Here is an 18578-nt window from a genome sequence, read left to right as displayed (position 1 = left end):
GAACTAAGTACGATCTGGGTGCGACTTGTCTTCAAACTTTAGCTATGTGTTGCCATCAGGATTTTGTATACGTACGTAGTCTCCTTCTTTTAATTTTGATAGAGGTTTTGTGTGCTTGTCATAGTTCTATTTTTGTTTCTGTTTTTGTAATCTGATACGGTTGTGTATCTCTTGATGCTCCAAATCTGGAATAGTTAGCTCAGGTAACGTGGTGCGAATTTTTCTACCCGTCAGCCTCTGAGCTGGCGATAAACCAGATGAAAGTGTCGCTCTGTACGTCAATAGTGTCAAAGATAAATCTTTGTTGTCATCGATTGCTTTATGGAACAAGTTTTTGATTATTCCTATGCCTTTCTCTGCTTTGCCATTTGATTGTGGATACAATGGGCTTGATGTGATGTGATTAAAATTATACTTTTCTGCAAATTGTGTCCGCTCCCAGCTTGTGAAGCAAGGCGATTGTCAGAGACAAGGTGTGATGGTAGCCCATGGAGAGCAAAAATGGATTTTGCTGCACGTATTACAGATTTTTCCATTCAATCATACAGCGTCATCACCTCGGGATAGTTAGAATAATAGTCAACGATGACTAAATAGTCACGACCTTTAAAGTAGAACAAATCCATACCAACTTAGATCCATAGATTAGTGATGAGTTAATTTTCTTCCATACTTTCTTTGCACTGCACAGGTTGATGCATTTGGCAGATTGTCCACATCCTTGTTGATTCCAGGCCAGTACACAGATTGTCTTGCTCGTCTACGACATTTTTCAATACCCTGATGGCCTCGTGGATATGTTCCAGAATTCCTTGACAGATGCATGCAGGAATAACTATCCTGTCTCCTTTGAGTAGTAATGCATCTATTTTTTTTTTAGATAATATTTTCTAATTTATAATTTTAACTGTTTTACACATCAAATGTTAACAAAAAGAAAAACACAACAATATAACCAACACCCCCCCCCCCCTCCCCCCACGGCACAGACCCCAGCCAACATGGCTTACACAAACAATGTCATCTTCCCCAAACACCCTTCCGTTGGTTCTCCTGTCCTTACTCATCTCTCCGATGCATCATAATTACATTAAGCAACCAACTAATGTTGGTCGCCAAGTGCCGCCCCTTAACGGACCCCGTCTGATCCTCCCCTATTACCCCTGGGACGCAGTCCTTGATACTTGTGGCCAGGAACTTCGCCAATAGTTTGGCATCCACATTTAACAGGGCGATCAGCCGATACGACCCACAGTTTTCCGGATCCTTATCCCGTTTAAAAATGGGGGAGATTTACGCCTGTGACAATGTCGGGGGAGCACTCCCAATTCTTTTGCTTCATTGAAAGGCTTAACTAACAGCGGTCCCAATATCCCCGAGAACTTCTTATAAAATTCTACCGGGTACCCGTCCAGTCCTGGGGCCTTACCCGATTGCAACCCCTCTCCTACTTCTACAAGCCCCATTGGGGCCCCCAGGCCCTCCACCAGCCATTTTCCCAATCATTCTCGCCGCCTCCTGCTTCCTCAACTGGTGCGCAAACATCCTGCTCGCTTTCTCCCCATACTCATCTACTGCCCCTCTCGCCCTTCTCAACTGCCCTACCGCCTTACCCGTGGGTAACAACTCAAATTCCATTTGCAACCTCTGGCGTTCCTTTAACAGCCCTTCCTGCTGGGCCTCTGCAGATCTCCTGTCCACCTGCAGGATTTCCTCCACTAGCCTTTCTATCTCCACCCACTCCGCCTTCTCCCTGTGTGCCCGAATCAAAATAAATTCCCCTCTGACCACTGCCCTCAGTGCCTCCCGAACCTGCCGAAACCTCCCCCGTGTCATTAATCTCAACATACCCCCGGATGGCCTTCCTCACCCGCTCACACACCTCCTCCTCCGCGAACAGTCCCACATCCAGCCCCCGCCTTGCTCACTCCTAAATCCACCCAGTGCGGGGCATGGTCCGACACCACTATTGCCGGATACTCGACATCTACCACCCCTGCCAACAACATCCTATCCACCACGGAAAAATCTATTCAGGAGTCCCATTGTGCACATGGGTGTAAAACGAACATTCTTCTGCCTTCGGCCCCCCAAATCTCCGTGGATCTACCCCCCTCCCCCCATTTGCTCCGTGAACCCCCAAAGCTCCTTAGCTGTAGCCGACACCCTCCCTGACCTCGAGCTCAACCGGTCCAGTCTGGATCCAGGACCGTGTTAAAGTGCCCCCCCCCCCAATAATCAGCTGATGAGAGTCCAGGTCCGGAATCTTCCCCAGCACCGGCCTCATAAATTTCACATTGTCCCAGTTCGGGGCATAAATGTTGACTAACACCACCGGCATCCCCTCCAATTTCCCGCTAACCATAACGTACCTCCCCCAGAGTCCGCCACTATATTTCCCACCTCGAACACCACCTGCTTATTGACCAAAATCGCCAACCCATCATTTTAAAATCCAACCCTGAATGAAATACTTGCCCAACCCATCCCTTCCTCAGCCTAATCTGGCCCCCCACCATCCATCCTCCTCCCCATACACTTTAAATATCCTTCCCCTGTCAGCAGTATTTCTCCCCCCCCACCCCTCCCCCAGATCCCCCAGCAACAACCCCTGCCCCCATCCCCCCACTGACGTCCCACTCATACCCCTTTGTGCTTCCGTGAGCTAGCCCGCCCAGCTAGCCTGGCAGCCCCCCGCCCATGGCACCTAGCGTCCTACCCCCGCTGATTCCCCTCACCCCCCCCCGCTCGAACATCAGTGCAAACAAACCAAAAACAACCCAAGCACAACCAAAAAGATCATCGCCCCATCCCTTAACAAAGGACAAAGAACAAACCTGAAGCCGAAAAAGAAAGAAATGGCCCCAAACATAAGTCAACAGCAACAGCACAGCATCGCCACCAAAGTTCAATGTCCACCTTCTCCTGCCAGTCCATTGCCTCTAACAAATTCTACCGCCTCCTCCGCCAAGCCAAAGTACAATTCCCGGCCTTCGTAAGTCATCCACAGACGTGCCAGGTACAGTAGCCCAAACTTCATCTCTTCTTGTAGAGGGATGCCTTGACCTTGTTGAAGCTTGCTCTCCTCTTGGCCAACTCTGCACCCAGGTCCTCATACACTTGGATTTCACTGCCCTCCCAGATGCAGCGCTTCATCTGCCTGGCCCCCCTCATAATCTGCTCCTTGTCCAGGAACCGGTGCAACCGCACCACCGTCGCCCTCGGCGGCTCGTTCCCCTGGGGCTTTCTCATCAGCGACCTGTGAGCTCGATCCATCTCTAGCGGCCATGCAAACGCATCCTCCCCGAGCAGCTTCTCCCAGCATCCGCCTCACATACGCGCCAGCATCGGCCCCTGCAGTCCCCTTCGGCAGGCCCACGATCCTTATGTTCTGCCTGCGTGACCGGTTCTCTAGGACTTCGACCTTCTCCTGGGGCCGCCAGCTTCGTTTTCCCGCGGTCGACCACCGCCCTGATCGAATCCTCCGCCCAGGCCAAGTTCTCCAGACTCTCCTTTCATTGCTGGGTGAACGTCTCATTTAAGACGCTCACCACCTGGTTCGTCGACCACTGAGCCGGCAGGGCCGCTCCCTACCCCTCCACCATCTCCACGTGCATCGCAGGTGCCGCACCAGCTCCAACCGACTGATTTCCTCTTTTCCAACCACTTCTGGCCCTCAGTTCCGTACACCAGATGGTCCATCTCTTCTACTCACTCTCCTGCATCTTTATTCCGCTTCACATCCACCTGTTAACCGGGGAAAAGGTCCGAAAAAAGCACCACGAGCGGGAGCCACCAAATGTCACTCCATGGCCGCCACCAGAAGTCTGAGGAATCCATCTATTACTGTGAGTTCATCTTTGAAACTGTGAAAAGTAGAGCACCATTCATTGGCCATCCTTCTTTGAAGTATTTGATTACCCTCTGGAGCGTCAAATCCTTTTCTGTTTCTTCTTTGATGATTCATAGTTTTCGGTCAGACACTGGTAGCATCTTGGCAATAAATGAGGCTTGAGCTTCCACTATGTGAACCACATCTGTATCTGATGTGTAAGTATCAGTGATTGCTCTGGATAAGGTATCAACAATCTTTCCCTGGCTCTTTATGTTGGTCATTTGAAGTTTTGGTCGTGTGAATCCTTTCAACTAGATTTAATTGTTCGCAAGCATCCACCCCAATTAGCGATGACTTATCATCTTCCACTTTCACAAAGTCAATTGGCATTTCTATTTTGCCATTTCTAACAACGAGATGGCAGGATCCTCTTGTGGCTACGGTGTTACCATTGTAATCGGTCAGCCGACAAATAGGTTTCTGTACTAGCGGTGTAGAAAGAACAAAGAACAATACAGCACAGGAACAGGCCCTATGGCCCTCCAAGCCTGCGCCAATCACGTGTCCTATCTAGATCAACCGCCTGTATCCTCCTACACCCCGTCTGTTCATGTGCCTATCCAGATAAGTCTTAAAGGTCGCTAACGCATCTGCCTCAACCACCTCATTTTGCCGTGCATTCCAGGCCACCACCACCCTCTGTGTAAAAAACTTCCCCTGCATATTTCCACTGAACCTATTCCCCCTCACCTTGAACTTGTGCCCCCTTGTAATTGTCATTTTCGCCCTGGGAAAAAACCTCCAACTGTTCACCCTATCTATACCCCTCATAATTTTATAAACTTAGGGGCTGTTTAGCACAGGGCTAAATCGCTGGCTTTGAAAGCAGACCAAAGCAGGCCAGCAGCATGGTTCAATTCCCGTAACAGCCTCCCCGAACAGGTGCCAGAATGTGGCGACTAAGGGCTTTTCACAGTAACTTCATTGAAGCCTACTTGTGACAATAAGCAATTTTCATTTCATTTCATTTCATTTCAACTTCTCTCAGGTCGCCCCTCAGTCTCCATCTTTCTAGGGAGAACAATTCCAGTTTATCCAATCTATCCTCAAAGCTAATACCCTCCATACCAGGCAATGTCCTGGTAAACCTTTTCTGCACTCTCTCCAAAGTCTCCACATCCTTCCGGTAGTGTGGTGACCAGAATTGGACACAGTATTCCAAATGTGGCCGAACGTTCTATGTAGCTGTAACATAACTTGCGAGTTTTTATATTCTATACCCATCCTATGAAGGCAAGCATGCCATATGCTTTCTTTACCACTATTTCCACCTGTGCTGCCACTTTTAAGAATCTGTGGACCTGCACGCCCAGATGTCTCTGTGTGTCTCTGCTCCTGATGGTTCTGCCATTCATTTTATAGCTCCCACCTGAATTGGATCTACCAAAATGCATCACCTTGCGCTTGTCTGGGTTAAATTCCATCTGCCATTTCTCCGCCCAATTTTGCAGCCTATCTATATTCTGCTGTATTCTCTGACAATCTTCATCACTATCTGCAGCTCCTGCAATCTTTGTATCATCTACAAACCTGCTAATCCGACCAGCTACATTGTCTTCCAAGTCAGTTACTATATGCTTGTCTTAAATTCTTTTCTGTCATGAAATTTGCGTGCACTCCTGTATCAATTTTAAATGGTATATCTGAACCATTAATTTCTAATAATACAGTCCACTCTTTAATTATCTTTGAGAGCTGTTGTAATAGTTTGTTATTACAATCCAGTGCATTAACTGCGTCAATCATGAAAGTATCCTTTAGTGTGTGCAGTGAGAAATCTTCATTATCAGTTACGATATTAGGTCTTTTTTCTTCACTCTGAACACTTTGGATCCTTCTGTAGTCATTGAAGGATTTTTAAAATGTGTTTAGTGGAGAAACTGTTGCGAAACGGCACTGTGCTGCAAAGCGGCTGAGCTTGCAACAATTGGAACATTGTTTGCTTCTTTTTACTGTGGGCGTGGCCACAGCGCGGGCACGTCATCACGCTCGTGACGTCACTCTCAAAATGGCCACCAGCACGCAGTTTTCTGTTCTGTGACACAGCATTAATGGCGCCAGCCACGTTTCCTGACTTTGCGCCTTTTCCGTTTGCCCTGAACTCCGCATATTCAGAGGATTTGGCTCTGCACCTATTAATCGCGTCTGCTACTGGAAAAATCGGTCGTCTTAGCATCATTTCACGCACAGGTTCGTCATTTATACCAAATACAACTTGATCGCGAAGCATTGAATGGGCAGCGGAGGAAACGTTACATGACCGCGCTCAAACGTCAAAGCTGTAATGAAAGAATCTACCGATTCCCCTTTTTAGCTGCAGCCTTTTTCTGAACATGTGGGGCTCATAGGTCTCATCCACCTGCTTCATGCACTGTGTAGCAAACTTCTGTAGCACTATCTTATCCATATTTTATTATATTATTATTATTTTTTATAAAAATTTAATTTAGTTGTTAGCCAGATCTTGGTAGAAAGTTAGAGGAATGGCAGGGAAGGGAGTGCAATGTTCCTCCTGCAGGATGTTTGAGGTGAGGGATGCAGTTAGTGTCCCTGCTGATTTTACCTGCAGGAAGTGCTGCCATCTCCAGCTCCTCCAAGACCGAGTTAGGGAACTGGAGCTGGAGTTGGAAGAACTTTGGATCATTCGGGAGGCAGAAGGGGTCATAGATAGCAGCTTCAGGGAATTAGTTACACCAAAGATTGGAGATAGGTGGGTAACTGTAAGAGGGACTGGGAAAAAACAGTCAGTGCAGGGATCCCCTGCGGTCGTTCCCCTGAGAAACAAGTATACCGCTTTGGATACTTGTGGGGGGGGGGACTTACCAGGGGTAAGCCATGGGGTACGGGCCTCTGGCACGGAGTCTGTCCCTGTTGCTCAGAAGGGAAGGGGGGAGAGGAGCAGAGCATTAGTAATTGGGGACTCTATAGTCAGGGGCACAGATAGGAGATTTTGTGGGAGCGTGAGAGACTCACGTTTGGTATGTTGCCTCCCAGGTGCAAGGGTACGTGATGTCTCGGATCGTGTTTTCCGGGTCCTTAGGGGGGACGGGGAGCAGCCCCAAGTCGTGGTCCACATTGGCACCAACGACATAGGTAGGAAAGGGGACAAGGATGTCAGGCAGGCTTTCAGGGAGCTAGGATGGAAGCTCAGAACTAGAACAAACAGAGTTGTTATCTCTGGGTTGTTGCCCGTGCCACGTGATAGTGAGATGAGGAATAGGGAGAGAGAGCATTTAAACACGTGGCTACAGGGATGGTGCAGGCGGGAGGGATTCAGATTTTTGGATAACTGGGGCTCTTTCTGGGGAAGGTGGGACCTCTGCAGACAGGATGGTCTACATCTGAACCTGAGGGGCACAAATATCCTGGGGGGGAGATTTGTTAGTGCTCTTTGGGGGGGTTTAAACTAATGCAGCAGGGGCATGGGAACCTGGATTGTAGTTTTAGGGTAAGGGAGAATGGGAGTATAGAGGTCAGGAGCACAGATTTGACGTCGCAGGAGGGGGCCAGTGTTCAGGTAGGTGGTTTGAAGTGTGTCTACTTCAATGCCAGGAGTATACAAAATAAGGTAGGGGAACTGGCAGCATGGGTTGGTACCTGGGACTTCGATGTTGTGGCCATTTCGGAGACATGGATAGAGCAGGGACAGGAATGGATGTTGCAGGTCCGGGGTTTAGGTGTTTTAGTAAACTCAGAGAAGGAGGCAAAAGAGGGGGAGGTGTGGCGCTGCTAGTCAAGAGCAGTATTACGGTGGCGGAGAGGATGCTAGATGGGGACTCTTCTTCCGAGGTAGTATTGGCTGAAGTTAGAAACAGGAAAGGAGAGGTCACCCTGTTGGGAGTTTTTTATAGGCCTCCTAATAGTTCTAGGGATGTAGAGGAAAGGATGGCGAAGATGATTCTGGATATGAGCGAAAGTAACAGGGTAGTTATTATGGGAGACTTTAACTTTCCAAATATTGACTGGAAAAGATATAGTTCGAGTACAATAGATGGGTCGTTTTTTGTACAGTGTGTGCAGGAGGGTTTCCTGAAACAATATGTTGACAGGCCAACAAGAGGCGAGGCCACGTTGGATTTGGTTTTGGGTAATGAACCAGGCCAGGTGTTGGATTTGGAGGTAGGAGAGCACTTTGGGGACAGTGACCACAATTCGGTGATGTTTACGTTAATGATGGAAAGGATAAGTATACACCGCAGGGCAAGAGTTATAGCTGGGGGAAGGGCAATTATGATGCCATTAGACGTGACTTGGGGGGGATAAGGTGGAGAAGTAGGCTGCAAGTGTTGGGCACACTGGATAAGTGGGGCTTGTTCAAGGATCAGCTACTGCGTGTTCTTGATAAGTATGTACCGGTCAGACAGGGAGGAAGGCGTCGAGCGAGGGAACCGTGGTTTACCAAGGAAGTGGAATCTCTTGTTAAGAGGAAGAAGGAGGCCTATGTGAAGATGAAGTGTGAAGTTTCGGTTGGGGCGATGGATAGTTACAAGGTAGTGAGGAAGGATCTAAAGAGAGAGCTAAGACGAGCAAGGAGGGGACATGAGAAGTATTTGGCAGGAAGGATCAAGGAAAACCCTAAAGCTTTCTTTAGGTATGTCAGGAATAAGCGAATGACTAGGGAAAGAGTAGGACCAGTCAAGGACAGGGATGGGAAATTGTGTGTGGAGTCTGAAGAGATAGGCGAGATACTAAATGAATATTTTTTGTCAGTATTCACTCAGGAAAAAGATAATGTTGTGGAGGAGAATGCTGAGCCCCAGGCTAATAGAATAGATGGCATTGAGGTACGTAGGGAAGAGGTGTTGGCAATTCTGGACAGGCTGAAAATAGATAAGTCCCCGGGACCTGATGGGATTTATCCTAGGATTCTCTGGGAGGCCAGGGAAGAGATTGCTGGACCTTTGGCTTTGATTTTTATGTCATCATTGGCTACAGGAATAGTGCCAGAGGACTGGAGGACAGCAAATGTGGTCCCTTTGTTCAAAAAGGGGAGCAGAGACAACCCCGGCAACTATAGACCGGTGAGCCTCACGTCTGTAGTGGGTAAAGTCTTGGAGGGGATTATAAGAGACAAGATTTATAATCATCTAGATAGGAATAATATGATCAAGGATAGTCAGCATGGCTTTGTGAAGGGTAGGTCATGCCTCACAAACCTTATTGAGTTCTTTGAGAAGGTGACTGAACAGGTAGACGAGGGTAGAGCAGTTGATGTGGTGTATATGGATTTCAGCAAAGCGTTTGATAAGGTTCCCCACGGTAGGCTATTGCAAAAAATACGGAGGCTGGGGATTGAGGGTGATTTAGAGATGTGGATCAGAAATTGGCTAGCTGAAAGAAGACAGAGGGTGGTGGTTGATGGGAAATGTTCAGAATGGAGTACAGTCACAAGTGGAGTACCACAAGGATCTGTTCTGGGGCCGTTGCTGTTTGTCATTTTTATCAATGACCTAGAGGAAGGTGCAGAAGGGTGGGTGAGTAAATTTGCAGACGATACTAAAGTCGGTGGTGTTGTCGATAGTGTGGAAGGATGTAGCAGGTTACAGAGGGATATAGATAAGCTGCAGAGCTGGGCTGAGAGGTGGCAAATGGAGTTTAATGTAGAGAAGTGTGAGGTGATTCACTTTGGAAGGAATAACAGGAATGCGGAATATTTGGCTAATGGTAAAGTTCTTGAAAGCTTGATGAGCAGAGGGATCTAGGTGTCCATGTACATAGATCCCTGAAAGTTGCCACCCAGGTTGATAGGGTTGTGAAGAAGGCCTATGGAGTGTTGGCCTTTATTGGTAGGGATTGAGTTCCGGAGTCGGGAGGTCATGTTGCAGCTGTACAGAACTCTGGTACGGCCACATTTGGAGTATTGCGTACAGTTCTGGTCACCGCATTATAGGAAGGACGTGGAGGCTTTGGAGCGGGTGCAGAGGAGATTTACCAGGATGTTGCCTGGTATGGAGGGAAAATCTTATGAGGAAAGGCTGATGGACTTGAGGTTGTTTTCGTTGGAGAGAAGAAGGTTAAGAGGAGACTTAATAGAGGCATACAAAATGATCAGGGGGTTGGATAGGGTGGACAGTGAGAGCCTTCTCCCGCGGATGGATATGGCTGGCACGAGGGGACATAACTTTAAACTGAGGGGTAATAGATATAGGACAGAGGTCAGAGGTAGGTTCTTTACGCAAAGAGTAGTGAGGCCGTGGAATGCCCTACCTGCTACAGTAGTGAACTCGCCAACATTGAGGGCATTTAAAAGTTTATTGGATAAACATATGGATGATAATGGCATAGTGTAGGTTAGATGGCTTTTGTTTCGGTGCAACATCGTGGGCCGAAGGGCCTGTACTGCGCTGTATTGTTCTATGTTCTATCTTACATTCAAAGGAGTTATAATGCTCTAACGCTTGCGTCCCAGCCAAATTAAGAAGAAGTGCTATCTTTTCTCTGATCAGAAGCATTTTCTAGCGTGGAGGCAAGTCAGAAAACTTCAAACTGCTGTTTACAGAATGCCCAGTTTTGACATAGTTTACCGTTTGTCCTGAAGTAGTCAGACTTCTTTAGCCTCTCCATCTTACGATTCTTCTTCTGTGTAGATTTTCTCGTCCAAGTAGCTGACTTAAAGCTAACTTTTCTAATCTAACTGCTTCTTACTTGTAGGAATAAACTCCTGGTACCATGTGGTCTTCTTTGTGTTGCTAAATTCAGGATGAGAACAAAGAACACAGAACAAAGAAAATTACAGCATAGGAACAGGCCCTTTGGCCCTCCAAGCCTGTACTGGTTCGTGTTCACAAAGACCACAAAAGAGCTTCAACTTGAACAAAGCTATAAATTTATTAAGACTACTTATTTGGATTCGATACTTACTCCTATATAACACACAGTTGATAATTAACATATAATCTACACTCATCTACTACTAATCTCTACACTATAATAAACTATGATCTGCTCTCACTCACACTATCCTTCCTTCAGTCTGTACTCTAGCTATCTCCTTCACTTCGCTCCCCACAAGGCTTAGCATCAATGTCTTATATACTCGTAACTCTAGCTCTCTCTAGTGGCTGATCTAAACATTTCATTATTCCTTGCAGTTCTTACATTTATGATAATACCATAGGCAGGATTCTCCGGCTTCCCGGCTGCGTGTTTCTGTGGCGGCACAGTAGCATAGTGGTTAGCACTGTTGCTTCACAGCTCCTGCTTCACAGCTCCCAAGTTCAATTTCTGCCTTGGGTGACTGTCTGTGCGGAGTCTGCACGTTCTCCCCGTGTCTGCGTGGGTTTCCTCCGGTTCTCTCCCACAGTCCAAAGATTGTGCAGGTTAGGTGGATTGGCCATGCTAAATTGCCCTTAGTGTTCAAAAAAGTTTAGGTGGGGTTACGGGGCTAGGGTGGAGGTGTGGGCTTATGTGGGGTTCTCTTTCCAAGGGCCGGTGCGGACTCGATGGTCTGAATAGCCTCCTTCTGCACTGTAAAGTCTATCATTCTATGATTCTCAGCGGCATTTGGTTAGCTGGTGGTGGGATTTCCTGCTCCCATTGCAGCTGCCCCACTCCACTGGGGAACTCACAGGCGGGGGGTGCGCTGCTAGTGGCACCAAAGAATCCCACCGCCGGTGAACGGTCGGAGAATTCCAGCCAACGATTCTGCCACAACTTGCCCAGGCAAGGTATTCACTCACTCGATGTTAAGAATAGTTACTGCCAATTGAAGTTAGATGTGAGCGTTTGAGAGGTCCAGAGGGTTGTGCGTGCTGATTGGCATTTCTAATGCTCTGGTAGAGTATCATCGTAGGGTTGAGGTAAACAAATGAGTTGTTTTTCATGACCTGAGCTTGTGCCAAAGTACTTTACAGCCAATGAGGAGCTTTTGAGGTGCGGTCACTGTTGTAATGTAGGAAATGCAATCGCAAGTTCTTGCAAAGAGCAGTGTGTAAATGACCAGATCTTCCATCCTTATTGCTGTTAGTTGAGGAAGAAATATTTTCCCAGGGCCAGTCGGGAGAACTCCCCCACTCTTATTTGAAGTAGTGTCATGTGATATTTTACATTCGTAGAATCATAGAATTTACAGTGCAGAAGGAGGCCATTCGGCCCATTGAGTCTGCACCGGCCCTTGGAAAGAGCACCCTAGTTAAGCCCACCCTATGCCCGTGACCCCGTAACCCCACCTAACCTTTTTTTGGACACTAAGGGGCAATTTAGCATGGTCAGTCCACCTAACCTGCACATCTTCGGACTTGTGGGAGGAAACCGGAGCACTCGGAGGAAACCCACGCAGAAACGGGGAGAACGTGCAGACTCCAGACAGACAGTGACCCAAGCCGGGAATTGAACCTGGGACCCTGGAGCTGTGAAGCAACAGTGCTGACCACTGTGCTACCGTGCCGCCCACATTGAAATCAGAGCACAGATATGGCTGCAGTTTAACCTCTCATTTGAAAGAAAGCTCCTCCAACAGTGTAGTGCTCCCTCAGCACTGCACTGGGCATGTCGGCTGACGTTATGTGCTCAGAAAAGAAAATCCAGCCCACTGGCCCTTGGCTGACATGGGAATACAGATCAGCAACCATCAAATAAATCACTGCTAGAGGGGCTGAATGGCCTACTCCAGCTCTTGTGCACCTCGGGGCCCCATGCTGTATTGGAAAAGTGCCTCTCCAACAGGAAGTGGGCTGGATAGGGGAAGGGAGAACGGAATTCAAACGTTGTGCTCCAATAAAAATATCCCATTTTCCTGCAGAAACTTCAGCTCCACGTTTAAATCATTGCAGTTGAATCCCTTGACCTGACCTCCACATAGCTTCTTTAAGGATCTTTTCTGGTGCGTATTTTCTTTTCCACATGTGTTCCGCAGACTTTGGCTAATTTGTTTTAAGAGTTTCCTCAACTCAAGACATGTTGGTGCTGTAAACTGGCAGTGGCCACAAGTGCGATGGGGGACTGGAAGGAAGCCAAGGCCGTGTAGCACAGGTGCCTGCTCCTCTGAGACTGCTGCAGGACAGCCCTTCGGAAATGAGCAACTCATTTCCCCCCAGCTCGATCTCCGGAGAGACTCAATGCCGATGCCCTGACGGTGAAAGGTACTCCTTTCAATCTGACACCACCTGCCCCCATGTCCCTTAACCTCACTGAGTAAATGTTTTGATAATAATAAGTTATAATCGTAATGTTTAACATATGTTTGAAAACGAAATCCAGATAGTTCCCTCCAAAGACACCCTTTAACGACTGTTAAAACCACTGTTTTTGCTTAAATAGAGCGGACGGGGGTGCGGCGTATGTCTCCCGGCTGGAGTGTTTATGATTCTGTACTGTCAAAGCTGCTACAATGGCCATGTGCTCTTGGAGCGCCACATCCTGTGGCACAGAAAAGGTTCACATCCATCCTGTGCGCAAATGTTCATTTTTACAACCCTCCTCCCCTTTGTTTCCCCGCTTACCTACAAGCAGAAGCAGGAGGACGCATCTCCCAACACCTTTTTCAAGAGACTGTTCTTCATGTGTGAGTCAATCCTTGAATTGCTATGACATAGAAAGCATACGGAATGCTCGCCTTCATTGGACGGGGCATCGAGTATAAAAACTGGCAAGTCATGCTACAGTTGTACAGGACCATGGTAAGGCCGCACTTGGAATATTGCGCACAATTCTGGTCGCCACACTACCAGAAGGGTGTGGAGACTTTGGAGAGGGTGCAGAGGAGGTTTACCAGGATGTTGCCTGGTCTGGAGGGTGTTAGCTATGCGGAGAGGCTGAATAGACTCAGGCTGTTTTCATTAGAACAACGGTGGCTGAGGGGTGACCAGTTAGAGGTCTACAAGGTTATGAGGGACATAGATGGAGTGGATGGGCAGGCACTCTTTCCAGGGGGGTGGGGGGTGGGGGTGTCAGTAAACTGGGAGCATAGGTTTAAGGTCCATTGGGCAAAGTTTAGAGGAGATGTGCGAGGCAGTTTTATTACACAGCGGGTGGTGAGTGCCTGGAACGTGTTGCCAGGGGAGGTTGTGGAAGCAGATACATTAACGGATTTCAAAAGGCATCTCAACAAATACATGGATAGGATGGGTATAGAGGGATATGGCACTAGGAAGTGCTGGGGATTTTGGTCAAGGGTGGTATTATGACCGGTACAGGCTTGGAGGGCCGAAGGGCCTGTTCTTGTGCTATATTGTTCTTTGTTCTATGCTGAATGTACATCACAGAATCAGGCCATTTGGTCCAACTGATCCATTATGGTCCATTATGATCTATGTGAGCTTCCTCCCATCCCCTTTGTCTAACCCTATTAAGATATCTTTCTGTTCCATTTCCTTTGCGCACTACCATAGCTTCCTCTGAAATGCATCCATATATTCACCTGAACTACTCCTTGTCGTAGCGAGTTCCACTTTCTCCCCTCTCTCTGGGTCAAGACATTTCTCCTGAATTCCCAACTGGGTTTATTAGTGCCTATTTTATAATGAGGATCGCTAGTTTTCCCCACAAGTGGGAGCAACTCCTTTGTGCCTGCCCTCTCAAAATCCTTCATAATGTTAAAGACTTCGATAAACTCTTTCCTCAGCCTTCACTTTTTTTCTTGGTAGGTGTAGGCCCATCCACAATAGATGCCCCTTCTTGTTTGGCACCAGGGATGGGTTGGCGACACAGAATCTAGCCTGCCTCCCGATTCCCACTCCCAATGGAGAAATAATCCCTCAGGTTCTCAGGTAACAGTTCCAGTTTTTCTTTGCCCAAGCACCCTGATTGGCCCCAACAGGCTTCTTTCCGGTTGGGAATTTCCCTATCTTTGCTGTTTGTAGAAGAGGAGGAAAAGTGACACTCAGCTATATCTGCACAGTGGCGGTGTGTTAACAGTTCACTCAGTGAGTCCGAGTTGCCGTGGCAACAAGTATGTTGCTGTATGGAGCGAGGAATAGTGTGGGTAAAAGCTCCATCATTCATTCCATCGCATGGCTGACCAGGAATGTGCCCTGCTCTTACTGCCTGCTATGTGTGTTGGAAGGATTTACAAGTTGACACTAAACCTTTTTGGCCACGTTATGAACTCACCTTTCCTTGGCCATCAAGTCCTGAAGAGGGTCTGGAACCCAGAGCTTCAGCCCCAGAGGCAGGGATGCTTCTGAGTGCTCCACAAGATCTCCAGCAAATTGCACGGGGATGCTCCATGTTTCAATTTGCTGGCACCCATACCACATTTGTACGTGGAGGTGAATATTCCTGACACTGGCAGTCAATTAGCAAATGTGGAGACTTCTATTCTAAATGGAAAGCGAATAGCGAATAACCATAGCTGTATGGTTATTTCCAGTTGTCCGGGTGCTAAGTGTTCCTTCTCTAAACCTCTATATTTGTTCACTTCACTCTTCTCCTGTAAGACCTTTCTTTAAAAAAACAGTCTCTTTGACTAGATTTTTGGCCACTTGTATTTGCTTCTTTGTCTCTATGTCAACTTTATTTATTTCTGCTCCTGTGAAGTGGCTGGGCCATTGTCCTTCATTGAAGTTACTACGTAAAGGTATAAGCTGTTTTTGTCGTGTTTAGTGCTTCTCCAGTCTGTGCTGGCTGTTGACTACACACCATGTCCAATGCCCTGTCAGAACCCGATTGACTGCACCAGCCAAGGTGCCACCAACCACACTTGCAGACTTTGTTATACATGCCTGGTAACAAGCCCAGCAAGTTGTCTCCACAACATCTAGACCATCTGAGAGCTGTGCCTCCTGCTGAAAGGAGTTCACAAATTGATCGTCAGTAAATCATCAGTCCAAAGATGTGCAGGTTAGGTGGATTGGCCATGCTAAATTGCCCTTCGTGTCCAAAATTGCCCTTAGTGTTGGGTGGGGTTACTGGGTTATGGGGATAGGGTGGAGGTTCATACAAGAGTATGAACTCAACCCTATTCTTTCCGAAGAGGATGAGTTATTAATACATGATTTGGTACACAGAAAAATCTAAATTCCAATATAGCTGGGTCACACACTCCAAGATAAATCATGATTTCTGTAAATTTTGAAATTAGCTGTGTTGTCGAGGAGGATGAAAAATGTGGCGACCAGGTAGAGTTGAATACTTAGCTGAACTCATCTTCCATTCATGGAATAGGTAGCAGCTAGTTAAGTAATGTAAGTCAGCAAGGTCCCAGAGTTTGAGTCCTCACCTCGGTTGTGTTGACTGATCTAACGGATGATGGTAGTTTAACGTGCTGGTTAATAATGCCCCGCGATCACTGAGTGGGAAACCAGTGATGCTTCCTGTTCAGAATCACTACAAGGGGGTGGGCAGGTGTGGCCACTGGATATTTCAGCGAGGAGCTTCTGTAATGTGGAGAGACTCGCAAAGCTGGGATTGTTCTCCGTGGACAGAGAAGGGGAGATAAATTGTTTCTTTAAAGTATTTTTATTCCAAATTTTCAACATTTTTACAATTTGCAACAAACCCCCCAAAATATTACACCCCCAGCCCTCTACCTCCCCCTTCCTCCACGCCCCTCCCTCAGCAGTTACCGGTAACCAACTCTCCAAAATACAAAATGAACAAATCCCAACTATTGTAGAACCCCTGACCCACCCCCTTAGACAAAATGTCACTTTCTCCAGGGCCAAAAAACTCCCACAGGTTCCCCCGCCATGCCGAGGCACAGGTTGGAGAGGTTGACCTCCACCCCAACAAGACCCACCTGCGAGCAACCAGCGAGGCGAAGGCTAAAACATCTACTCCTGTACTCATCTGCAGCTCCGGCCTGCCCGACACCCCGAAAATGGCTTCTGGGGGACCGAGCTCCACATCCATATGGAGGACCCCCCCCGAAACGGTGCTGAACACCGTCCTCCAAAGCCTTTCCAGCTCCGGGCAGGCCCAAAACATGCATGCATGGTTCACAGGGCCCCTCCCACATCGCTCACAGACATCCTCCACCCCCCTCGAACAGCCGGCTCATCTTAGACTTTGTAAGGTATTGCCCTGTACACTACCTTCAGCTGTATCAGCCCCAGGCTTGCGCATGAAGCCAAGGCGTTTACCCTTCGCAGCACTTCACACCACAATCCCTCCTCCAGTGCTGCCACCAGCCCTTCCTCCCAATTCGGCCTTAACTCCCTCCATGGAAGAAGGTGCTCAAAACTGTGAAGGAACTTGATCAAGTAAATGAGGGGAAACTGTTTCCACTTGCAGGCAGGTCAATTACCAGATTCAAGATCTATGGCAAAAAGAACCAGAAGGGGGGGAGATGAGGATGACAAAATCTTTATACAGTCAGTTGTTATTTCCTGAAACACATTTGCTGAAAGTGCGTTAGATGCACATTCAATAGTAAATTTCAAAGGGGGACTGGTTACGCATTTGAAAAGGAAAAATTGGTGGGGTTGAAAGAGCAATGAGGTTGGACTAAATGGGTCGAAGAATTGGCAGGGGCGGCGAGGGCCGAATGGTCACTTTCTGAACTGGGTGATTCAACGATTAGCCAGCTGACACTCGTTGCCAAGGCGTGGCTGTGAAAGGTGACCACTTGGTAAGGTCACAGATGGCATTCCCCTAGCTGTAAAACTACACGGAAGGAATGAGAAGATGAGTGAGCAAAACGAAATTAAGGGACAAGAAACATAAAGTGCCCTTGAGAAAGTGGTAGTCCCTGGAACGCAGCCGGGTCGTGAGCCATCAAACACACAAAACATAACTACAACAAAAGTGGATGAAATGACCTATTCAAAAGAAGGAATGATGATCAACACTATTCCTTCACTTAGAGAAAGTACATGTTAGGGATAAGTGTTCAAAAACCAGATGAACTGTAGGCTTGAGCCCCGGGCCTCTGGTACACTTAGATTGGGAGCAGTTACTTTAATAAGATGGCAGAGATTGCACTTTCAAACTGTGGAGGGGTCCCAAATCAGGTATCAGTGTGGACCACGAACGTAGAAGGTCACTTGTTTTCCAAAGCCCCTAATATCCCTGTCAGTTTGGCCTGCAAACGTTTGATGCTATTTATAGCGATAGGCCACAGGGAAAGGCATAACGGCTCTATCGCAGCTGCACTGTGCAGCCCTTGGCCAGCAAAGGGGAACAGAAACGGTGGGAAAAGCCTTTAGGAGAAGCAGTTATCAGTGTGGACCCAGGAACATTAACCCTTTGAAGTGTTCTGAATCTCTCTCATCATCTACTGCAAATAACCTCATGCTAAACCTGCAGTTTAATGATATGACAGCTGGTAATCTCCTCTGCTTGTCCAGTGTTTACCCTCCATGTGTGAGCCGACACAGAGAGTGTTGACGGGCTGTCGGATGGTGGAGCTTGCTCCTGTTCTCATCTGAACCTCACATGTGGACTTTACAACAGGGTCATTAGACACCAGCTGCGTGTTGACAATACGGAGCCCAATAACTATTTACCTTCTTCAAAACACACCTCCATCTGAATAAAACCAACTCAGGAGTCAATTGAGTTTATTTTGATTCCTCACTAGGGTCACCGTTCTGTGGGTACTGACTGCCCTCGAGAACCTTGCTCCATAGGGCAGTCAAGATATGGGCAGGCTAGTCAACAAAGGGGCGAACCTCACTGTTGAGCCTGTTTCTGAGCTCGCTTGTTGGCCACACAGACGGGTTCCAGTGGGAACCATTCGAGACAACCAACAGGAGCTGGAACCGTGGCTGACTGATTTTTCTCAGGGCACAGAAGGGAGATGTTT

Source organism: Scyliorhinus torazame, chromosome 8 (genome assembly GCF_047496885.1).
Source record: "Scyliorhinus torazame isolate Kashiwa2021f chromosome 8, sScyTor2.1, whole genome shotgun sequence".
Lineage (NCBI taxonomy): Eukaryota > Metazoa > Chordata > Chondrichthyes > Carcharhiniformes > Scyliorhinidae > Scyliorhinus > Scyliorhinus torazame.
The sequence above is the reverse complement of the archived record's forward strand: the minus strand, read 5'-3'. Positions refer to the sequence as shown.